General features: G+C 29.3%; 1 long non-coding RNA gene across 1 annotated transcript; it reads right to left on the bottom strand.

Annotated features, from left to right (window-relative positions):
- Positions 1-10,412: 10,412 nt before the first annotated feature.
- Positions 10,413-11,584, bottom strand: LOC115704694 (uncharacterized). The gene is made up of 2 exons (XR_004009294.2): positions 11,131-11,584; positions 10,413-11,047 (listed from the first exon to the last, which is right to left on the bottom strand). It is a non-coding gene; the product is annotated as an uncharacterized LOC115704694 (long non-coding RNA).
- Positions 11,585-12,108: the final 524 nt, after the last annotated feature.

The raw sequence follows: 12,108 nt of genomic DNA, 5'->3' as shown, positions 1-12,108 counted from the left end.
CTATTTATAGCATTCCACTAGGGTTAGGTTTGAATTATTTGGCATTAAAATAATGAAAATATCAGAGGTAAAACTCCTATAAAAGTGGCCGGCCATGGCTTATTGGATTTGGGCCTCACTTTTTGCAATTTTGCAGTTTTATCACTTTTGTATCTGATTTTCTCAAAAACGCCAATTTTCTAATTCAACCATTTAAATGCCAATTCTAACTATTTAATAACTATAAATAATTATTAAATAATATTTTCATTTATCATATTTATTAATTGAACCATACAAAGTATCATAATTAACAAATATGCCCCTAATAACTCTTTCTTTACAATTTCGCCCTTACTTAGTGAAAAATTCACAAATTGACATAGTCTAATTTGAGAATTATAATTGATTAATCAAAACCAATTACGTGAGTCTTACAAAAATATTATCTCAACTAGTGCGGGGACCATGGGTCTATATAACCGAGCTTCCAATAAGTAGATCAAGAATTTATCACTAAAATTCACTAACTTATTAATTCTTCGTTGAATCCACGCATATAACTTAGAATTGCACTCTCAGTATATAGAATGCTCTACATGTTCCACCATATAGACACATCATTAGTTATCCATCGTTATAATCCTAATGTGATCAATGATCCTCTATATGAATGATCTACACTGTAAAGGGATTAGATTACCGTTACACCCTACTATGTATTTTATCTTTAAAACACTTGACCCCGTATAAATGATATTTCAGCTTATGTGAAATGAGTACTCCACCATTTATGTTCGTTTGGTCAAGCTCGAAGAAGATCATCCTTTGCTTACTATTTGTCAGATAGAAGCTATAGATTCCATGTTTATGTTAGCGCTCCCACTCAATTGCACTACCGTATTCCCAAAATGTACGTATCACCCTGACCTAAAAGTAGGCTTAACTAACAAATCAAAGAGCACGAATAGCCTTTCAAGATAGAGCCTAATCATAACGAGATTAAGAATATTTGATCTAGGATCAACTAGGCGATATTGACTTGAATAGATTTTACGGTAAGTTTAATAAATCTAAGTCAAAGTTCAATATCGGTCCCTTCCGATGCATACTCCATGCATCCAACCTGAGCTTTACTTTAACCAATGCTCTGGAAAGAACATAGCACTTCTCCAAATGCAAGTAAACTCTGTTGTAGATTATCATATCAGTAAAACCACGTGTCGATAAATCTAGGAAACTTTATTCACATAGTCATGTTTACTTTCCAATGTGTTGACAGCACAATAAACAGGATCAAGTATGTGAAAAGGGTTTCAGATGAATTCATACATTATGTACATATAATCATGAAATAAATCATGTGAACCATGCAACATTAAATGTTATTTCTGATCTATATTAATAAGTAAATCTGATTATATTGAAATGAGTTTTATTTAGGGCATAAAACCCAACAACTTTTACATTCAAAGGTCCGCAGACATCAGAATGCACTAACCCTAGAGGGATTTTGGCACGCTCTCCCTTTGCAGAGAAAGAACGTTTAGTCATTTTTTCTTCTAGGCAGGACTCACATACTGGCAGTTCACCTAAGACGATATTTTTCAATGGACCGCCTCTGGTTAGCCTATTGAGTCTATCAAAGCCTATATGACCTAAACGTAAATGCCATAGATAAGTTTGATAATCATTATCAATCTCTTTTCTTTTGAGCTTTCTAGGTTTAACTACATTGAAAAGTTCACTATTTAGTGAGATTTTAGTATTCGGTCTTAAAACATAAAGCCCTTGTTCCATGGTAGCAACACATATTTGAAATCCATTACGAGAAATTGAACAATTTGTACTCGAAAAATTCAATATATAAGATTGTGTTTGCAAACATGAGACACTAATCAAGTTTCTACTAAAGTTTGGAATAAATAAAACATTTTCTAAAATTAAAAATCTTTGTTGAAACTTGATGCGGGCTTTTCCTCTAGCTTTGACCGACACTAATTTGCCATTGCCAACTTTAAGCTTTAACTCCCCTGGAAGCAGATTTTCCCAAGTTTCAAGCAACTGCAGTGAAGAACATACATGGTTAGTAGACCCAGAATCAACAATCCAGACGGATTTGTCGTTCTCTAAAACACATGATTCAAAGACAAAAGCATTACCTTCGTTTGAATTATTTAGAAGCCTGGGACATCGTTCTTCTTGATGTCCCTTTTCATTACAATTCGAACATAGAAGATTATGTCTGATAATTGTACTTGAAGTAGCAGCTTCGTTAGATCCTTCATACCTAGTCCTTTTCCTCTGATTATGAATTGCAAACCCAGGGGGATCTATTGCAATCAGATTCCGTTCATGGGCTCGTAATTCTACTTCGAGTTTGTCCATGTCGGAGGAGTTGAAATTGTTGATCATATAAGAAATAACAAATTCATTATACTCCGGAGGAAGACTATTAAGGATGAGTTGGACCCATTGTTCTCTTGATAAATCAATCCCTAGTAGATTTGCCTTTTGGAACTTCAGATTCATCATCAACAGGTGCGAGTTTATGCAACTATCACGAGGCATTTTCACACTATAGAGTTCTTTTGCTAAGATACTAACTAGGAGAGGATCGGGGTGAGGGTTATTCATAATGACACTACAACACATCAATAAAACAAAAGTAAGGTTTTGGTTCATAAATTCATACACATGTTCAGAAAATAACAAATAATCACATATGTTATAGAAATACTAAATCTAACATAGTTTATTTTCCAAGGTCTTTCAACAAACTGATACAGTGTCCCGTTTAGGCGAGAGTCAAAGCATCATCCATTGAATAGAGTTGTCAACTCATCTAAAATGATAATCATTCTAGCAACCTTTTATTCGATCAAGATTGGAATTCAGCGTTGTCTCATTTAGGCGAGAGTCAAGGCAATTTTATCTTATGAGCTTCCACCATTGTTTCATAATTTGCAAGTCAAGTATGGTCGCCACCATTCGGGTGATCCATACCATACAAAACACTTACAAACTACTTATCTTTCGAGATTAAACAGTGCGAAATTGCTAATGAACGTTCCTCCATTAGGGAGGATTACTCACTAAAACAAACGCGATGTAAAACCAACAATGGAGATCGAATATCTCTTGATTAAAAGCTCATTTTTTAAAAAATATATGTATTTTGTATAATCATTTTATTCGATATTATAATAATGAAAAATTACAAATTAAAGTTGGTTTAAATAAAAAATCAACTTCAATTAATTTTCAATTATAATTTAATTCGAAAAATAAATTCGAATAAATATCGAACAAGTTCCATATTATAATAATGAAAAATTACAAATCAAAGTTGGTTTAAATAAAAAATTAACTTTAATTAAATTTCAATTATTATTTAAATTCGAAAAATAAATTCGAATAATAAATGGAACAAATTTGAAAATATCTTGTTTAAGTTGTTTTAGAAGAATCTAAAAAAAAATCAACTTAAATATCTTTCAAATCAGATTTAATTAAATTAAAATTAAGTTATAACCACTTAATTTGAAAATAATATTCCATTTTCAGTTAATATTCGAAAAGATATTAACTCAAAAAATATCTAAAATATTCCATTTTATGTTAATATTCGAAAAGATATTAACTTAAAAAATATCTAAAGAATCTCAATAACCAATGCCTAAAATTTCTCAACTTAATTTTGAAATTTTAAATCCAAAAGATATTCAGATTTAAGTTGGTTAGTTATAGATGTCGTACCCACTACTATGGCTCCCAACTCTCACACAAGGCTCAAAAGAGAGGAATTTAACCTTAAAATGAACAACTGTTATTAATTGAATAGGCCCAAAAACTAAATGGGCCTAAATAAAATCTATCAAGAACTATGACATTTTATTTAGCAACAACAACGTATATGCATCTATAATGAAATTAAACACATAGTCTCACACAGGCACACTTTGGATGGGTCCTATCATATTGCTAGGTCATACACAGATGAAAGAAGATTGTAAATATACCGGTTACAAATTATTTACTTGACCAAGGGAGCCATGAGTTAAAATCAGATCATTGGATCTGTCAACAAGTTAACCATGACTATTTGCAATTAAGCAATAATAGGTTTTAAAAACTTACAAACAAGCTAAAAACACATACTCCTGCAACAAGTTTAGCTAGATAGTTGGATGTAGGATTTATTTAATTTTAAATAAATAATTTCGAAAAATAATTAATTAAATAAATAAAAATTTATTTTCGAAAAATTAAAAAAAAATTAAAATTAAACTTACAATTTTGAAAAATTAGGTTTCAACCAACTTAAATATCATTTCAAAATTTGCTAACTACTTTTAAAAATTAAATGTTATTTTATAAATAAAAATTAAATAAAAAATTAAAAAAAGATAAATGAATATCTTTTCAGATTTTAAATGTAATTTAAATAAATAAAATGACAAAATTTAAAAGTTAGCAAAATATCTTAAAAGTTAGCAAAATATCTTACATCTATTTAAAATTACATGATTATAGTTATCTTATTTTAAATTTAAATAAGGTCAAATTATTTAAAAAAAAAATTAATTTAAAAAATTTAAAATCTGACCTTAAATTTAAAAATAAGATAAGATATAATCAAATTTAAAAATAAGATAGATAATTAAACAAAAAAGATAGATATTGACTATTTCAAATTCAAATTACACTAATATCATGAATTAATTTTAAAAAAATATTAAATAAATTAATTATGATAATTAGAATTGAATTAAGAATAGTAAATGTATAAATACAGAACTACACAAAAAATCGGAAGTTAATTCCATGAAAAAAGCATGAAAAAATGAAGAAAAACGAAAAAATTGCAAGCTGTACGGACGGGATGCTGTGCATACCCGTCCGCGCGCGTGCATGGGTGCTGGGCCGAGAATCCACGGCGGAATGAGTGTCACGCACGATTTCCGCGCGCGCAGGGGAGATTCAGCTCAACCCCGATTTTTTCGAAACTTCAAAAAATCATAACTAATTCAAATTAAATCGAAATTGAGTTCTGTAAAAAAGTAACTTGCTTAATTTTTTCCATACTATCCAATAAAAATAATTCGAGAAAAATATATTCAATTATTTTTCACGAAAATTCACAAACATCAATCAATCATCAAATAACACTCAATACAACATGATACCATCCAAAACATCAAACAATCGTTTTAAAGTCCAAATTTCTTGCAAGCAAATCAATTACCATGGCTCGAGGCCGATTCTTTGAAATTATTTTACCAGGATCTTAGATCTACTCACAAGTATGTTGATTAACACCCTAAATATGAACTTTCTAAAACGATGAAATAAACACATATAAAGTTTAAGAAACCTTACATTGGGTGCAACGGAATTAAATGACTCCTTCCGTTCAGATCTCTAACCCTTGTATCCTTTCTGTCGCAGAGTATTATCAAGATCTGAACCTGGATCTCTTTCTCTGAATCTTTGATGCTGAAACTCCTTTTGCTGAAAATCTTTCTTCACGATCTTCCTCACTATGATTGAGGTATTGCTTGCTGTGTGTGGGCACTACTCTAATCACTAAGGGGTTTCGGAATTCTAAGGAAGAAGAGAGAGAGAGAGAGGCGGCCAAAGGTAGAGAGAGAGGCTCAGGTTTTTCTGAATGAAAAGTGTAATTTTCCTGAGGCCTTCACTACCTATTTATAGCATTCCACTAGGGTTAGGTTTGAATTATTTGGCATTAAAATAATGAAAATATCAGAGGTAAAACTCCTATAAAAGTGGCCGGCCATGGATTATTGGATTTGGGCCTCACTTTTTGCAATTTTGCAGTTTTATCACTTTTGTATCTGATTTTCTCAAAAATACCAATTTTCTAATTCAACCATTTAAATGCCAATTCTAACTATTTAATAACTATAAATAATTATTAAATAATATTGTCATTTATCATATTTATTAATTGAACCATACAAAGTATCATAATTAACAAATATGCCCCTAATAAGTCTTTCTTTACAATTTCGCCCTTACTTAGTGAAAAATTCACAAATAGATATAGTCTAATTTGAGAATTATAATTGATTAATCAAAACCAATTACATGAGTCTTACAAACAATATTATCTCAACTAGTGCGGGGACCATGGGTCTATATAACCGAGCTTCCAATAAGTAGATCAAGAATTCATCACTAAAATTCACTAACTTATTAATTCTTCGTTGAATCCACGCATAGAACTTAGAATTGCACTCTCAGTATATAGAATGCTCTATATGTTCCACCATATAGACACATCATTAGTTATCCATTGTTATAATCCTAATGTGATCAATGATCCTCTATATGAATGATCTACACTGTAAAGGGATTAGATTACCGTTACACCCTACTATGTATTTTATCCTTAAAACACTTGACCCCGTATAAATGATATTTCAGCTTATGTGAAATGAGTACTCCACCATTTATGTTCGTTTGGTCAAGCTCGAAGGAGATCATCCTTTGCTTACTATTTGCCAGATAGAAGCTATAGATTCCATGTTTATGTTAGCGCTCCCACTCAATTGCACTACCGTGTTCCGAAAATGTACGTATCACCCTGACCTAAAAGTAGGCTTAAGTAACAAATCAAAGAACACGAATAGCCTTTCAAGATTGAGCCTAATCATAACGGGATTAAGAACATTTGATCTAGGATCAACTAGGCGATATTGACTTGAATAGATTTTACGGTAAGTTTAATAAATCTAAGTCAAAGTTCAATATCGGTCCCTTCCGATGCATACTCCATGCATCCAACCTAAGCTTTACTTTAGCCAATGCTCTGGAAAGAACATAGCATTTCTCCAAATGCAAGTAAACTCTTGTTGTAGATTATATCATATCAGTAAAACCCCGTGTCTGATAAATCTAGGAAACTTTATTCACATAGTCATGTTTACTTTCCAATGTGATGACAACACAATAAACAGGATCAAGTATGTGAAAAGGGTTTAAGATGAATTTATAAATCAAATAGACAAGCGATTGATTAAGTGAACTAAAACATACACAAATGAATGAAAAATACTTATGTTTCTTTATTGATGTTAAATAAAATAGATTACATTAAAATTGAGTTTTATTTAGGGCATAAAACCCAACACTACCAGCATCTGTGGATATCTATTACCTCCTCTTTTATCTGCATGACTAGTAGTATTATTTAAATCGCCAATAATGATACACCAAGGAAAAGAAGATTCCAACTTTAATGATCTCAATAAATCTCAGGTTTTATACCGAACAACTCTATTAGGTTCTCCATAAAGACCCGTTAAACGCCAAGGAGAAGAAGCTACTTCCGAGATTTGAATATCAATGTGATGAAAAGAATAGCTAAGCAGCTGCACATCGTCCTCATTACACCAAAGCATGGCCACCCCACCACTATGTCCTCTCGCATCAACAAAATACAATCCATCAAACCCCACCGCAACCCGTAACCTTTCTAACTTGTCCTTACGACAGAGAGTTCTCAAACAAAAACAGAAAATTGAGTTTCTTTTGGATAATATCTCTGAGTTAATTTATTTTTATATATTTTAAATTTAATTTATATTTATATTCATATTCTTATTTTTATTTTATTTTTAAATTTTCATTCCTTTCAATTAAATACCACATAAATGTATAGTTTTATGTTCCATATAGAAAGATTCATATTGTTTTAGGTTTACAATAGGGCAAGCAGAGAACCAGTTGAAACTCATGACTTATAACCGTTCCCTATCCATGTTTATTTAGGCAGCCAATTAAAGACTTTTTGAGCTGATATTTATTCTCTTGACTTTTTTATTTATTTATTTTTATTTTTTCTTTTAAGATCACTTGACTTTTATGTATTAGTAAAGAAACAGTTAACTTATGTTTTAGTAAGTACTACACGTATCTTTGATTAGGTGTAGGGGTGGTAATTCATGTCATGATTACTATAACATGATATGAACTTGATAGGAATTATTGTGGTTATAATCATAAAAAATAGACGCAAGTTAAAATTAGATTGAACTCGGATAATACGATTATTAATTGGGTCAGGTTAAAGGTTAACATATATAATATGAAATTGACATGAATTGACCCATTTATATATAATATATTATTAAAATTATTAATTTATAGTTAAAGTATTATTAATTTTCATAAAAAAATATATAAATTAGGAAAAAATTACTTACAAGAATATAAGATAAATAATTAATATTTTGATATTATAAGAATTTTATTTATTTTATTGATTATTTGTGATAAGTTGAACATAAATATATAATCGACACGTGAACACGATAAGTTAATACGAGAATATGATTGATTGAGTTAGATTTTAAATTTTTTGACACGCAATATATATACTAGGTGAATGTACGTGCCGAGCCACGTATTGCTAATTTCATTTAAGATTTTAGTCTTTTTAAAATTTTAAATATATTTTATTTTTAAAGATTACGAATTTTTTTCTTGAAAAAATTAAATATTTATATTTGAAATATCTTTATATTTGAAAAAATTAAAGATAGAAATAGTATTTCTGCTAAACCATGACACTTGAATCATCGGGGCGAATTAACACCAACCAATAAGAAAGAAAAAAAACAGAGAACGGTTTCAAGGTGGAGTATTGTGTTTAATATATGAATTTGCACGATCAGATTTAGAACAATTACAAATAATGAGAAAGTAAATACAGAATTAAATCTAATCAAATTTAAATATAAATGGTATATGATTTAGATATTTTTAATTAATCTATTTAATATTTAATAATTATTTAGTCAAAAAAAATATCTACAAACATCATAGTGAAAAAAATAATAACAATAAAAAAAATAGTTATCCTTATATGATAGAAAAATAGAAAAATTAAATTTTATCATCAATTAAAATTAATAATTATACCTGTATAATTAATAGGTTAAAAAAATAGTAATGACCTATATTATAGATAGATATATAGATTATGGAGTGCAAATTGGACTAATTTGATGACTCTCTATTGCCAAAAATTTATTCACATTAGAATAGAAAAAAAATTAATAAAGCAATTAAAAAGAATAACATCACATTATGTATTGGAATCAAAAAAATAAAGATTTTTTTAAAAAAAATAAATAAAAAAAATTATTAATATTCTCCCTATATAGGTTTGTTAGAGAGATATGTGGCTAAGATGATTTTTTTAATTTAAAAATAGATTATTAATATTTAAAAGATTGTTTAATTTTTTGGATTTAATTATTGGGTTTATTTGTTAACTGGAGATCAAACCTAATCGTTAAATTTAACAGAATATTATTTTATTTTTAAGTATATTCTGTTAAACCAAAAAATGCCGTTAAATAGACACTTTTAATATATAAAGATATGGTTGAATTAGGGTTGACAAATTAAATATATCAACCTAACACAAATATAACACAACACAAATTGCTAGCTACCCCTAATTAAATGTGGTATTTGTGGTCAAAAGTATGTTAAATAAAATTATAATACACTGCGGCCGGTCTTGAGATAATTGCCACAATAGATTATATCCTACATAGAGGTAGTACTAAATTAATAACAAGTTTTTGTAATTATTTACTAGACGTGATAATAACATGACAATATAATAATAAAATATCATTTAATTTATCTATATGTTTTTGAAGCATATCTATAAAAACTGTGAGATAATGAAAATAAATGATGATAACGTGGATGAATGGTTTTCCTTAATTACCATTTTCTTTTCTTGCTGAAGAAATTAATTATTCTTTCCACCAAAAATTAGTGAAAGAGAATTCTTACATTCAAATGCCATTCTAGCTAGTATTATAATTATAACATTGTTAATACACCAATGCTATGATACCAGTACATATCAAAATCATGCATTCAATATATAGTTATATATACATATATATATGTTATAGATTAAAAGAGAGCTCATGTAACATGCAGGGCGTTGCTTTCATGGTTAGTTGCAAGAGCAGTATAAGCCACGTATTATTGCATTGTATATAATAGCATATATAACTCCCATCTCCAAATCCAACCCTCTCTCTCTCCATATATATATATATATATATATATATTTATATATATAGAACAAAACATACTGGGGAAGGCAATATTCTATTCGTAGCCGCACCTACATAAACCCTCCTATTCTAATCTAATAATCTCATCATCTCACATTTAATTTGTCCCTTTCTTTACCGCTTCACTAGTTGATCCCTCCTAATTCTCCTCTTTTTATATTTTTTATTTATATAAATAAATCTTAAGAAAAGTAACTCTGAAAATGACATGTTGGGATCAATAATCTTGTATATATACATTATTGTATTTTTAATTAAATTGGCCTTACTTTTTTCTTAGTAGTTTCACAATCAACAAGCTATAGATAAATAGATATATCATTATTGTAGCTAAATAATATTAATGCCCATTACAAGTAGAAGTAGCCATAATATTTTCCACACATGTATACATCACCAACTTATAGTCCATCTTCATATTGGCATTGACCAAACTCATAATACATTTATTTTTCCAATCTGTTTTTCCAGTTTGCTGAACTAAAATTTGAACAATCATGACATAAAAAAATGTCAGGAAAAAGATGAAAGGAGAATCATGTAAGTATCATAATTTTTCAGGGTCAAGAGAGGATGATGTATAAGCGGGCAGTGAAGGAAGAGCGGGTACTGAAATATTAATGTTGTTTGTAACAGTTTGGTGATGAGCAGAGGCATGAGAAAAGACCAAAGAGACCCAAATAATGAGTGGGGTAATAAGGAGAATGAGTCCAAAGGGCACCATCCATAGCTGTCTATTATCAGCGTGATATTCAGATTCCCACCAAGCTAGTATCAACCCACCTCCCAAACTCACTAAAAGAGACACAAAACAACCTATGCTTACCTTCACAATCTTCTCCACTACTTTCTGATTTGTATCTGATGATGATCTAATAATCTCTGCCTTGTTCGATCCCATCAAAATAAAAACACTCAAGTAAAATATTATATTCCTGTTGTCAAAGAAAATAACCAATTTAAAATAAAAACCCCTGTTTTGAATTTCTACATATTCATAAAGAAACATACAACATACCTAGTATTGGTTGAAGCCGAAGGGATATGAATCAAAACTCAGAAGGGTCTTGAGTTTTGGAGAGAGAGAGAGAGTTATATAAGTAAATAAAGTAATTGGGATATATGAAGCTATATATGAGACGTGGCTTTCTATTAAAGTTGTTATTTGGTAAAGGGACTAAATATGTAAACCAGAAAATGATTACGTCTTTCAGTATTTAATTAACTCAAGCTAGCCACAGGTGAAGTGAAGCTATCTGGGGTAGTATTTGTTTTAAATGAAAAAGAGTGGGTTGTTACATACGGTTCATTTAAACTACTTTTTTCTAAAAAGAAATAATACTTGGGGGGTGGGTTAAGATATTGAGTTATTATGATTATAAAAAGAAAGTTTTGTGTAATAGTTATTCTTGTCAGTGTAACGTAGATGGCAACCATAGCTGGACTGCGACGTTTTGGCACTCTGTTTTTAAATTAATGCTCTCTTTATATATAAATTCAATTGTTTATTGTTTGCACTTATTGCTTTACCTCTATATATGGCACTCTATATATACCAGTTTTATAAATGACTTAATAATCTTAGTAGGGGTGTACGTCGGTCGGTTTAGTCGGGTTATAGCATATTTTTATTAACCCAATATAAATATCGGGTTGCAAAATTTAATCGTAACCCGCCCAATGAAAATTTAGAAAAAGTTCAACCCGCCCAATGATTTTGTCGGTTTGGTCGGGTTAACCCGTCCAAACCGTTCTTCATTTTTTTTTTTATAATTATTATTGTTCGTTTCTAGAATTCAAGTAACAAAAAAGTTAAAAAAATAAAAATATATTATTTATATTTCAAGTTAAATAATGCTATAGTTTAAATTAATTTTAAGAACTTTAATATAAGATAAATATAATTGAGTAAACATAAAATAATTGAATAAAATAATAAAAAAAGTGATAATATAGTGTAGATTTTAAACTTTAACTTCAATATCCAAATACATTA

This window comes from Cannabis sativa, chromosome 1, assembly GCF_029168945.1.
Source record: "Cannabis sativa cultivar Pink pepper isolate KNU-18-1 chromosome 1, ASM2916894v1, whole genome shotgun sequence".
In the NCBI taxonomy this organism is placed as follows: domain Eukaryota; kingdom Viridiplantae; phylum Streptophyta; class Magnoliopsida; order Rosales; family Cannabaceae; genus Cannabis; species Cannabis sativa.
Note: the sequence above shows the minus strand (reverse complement) of the source record. Positions and strands in the feature narration are given on the sequence as shown.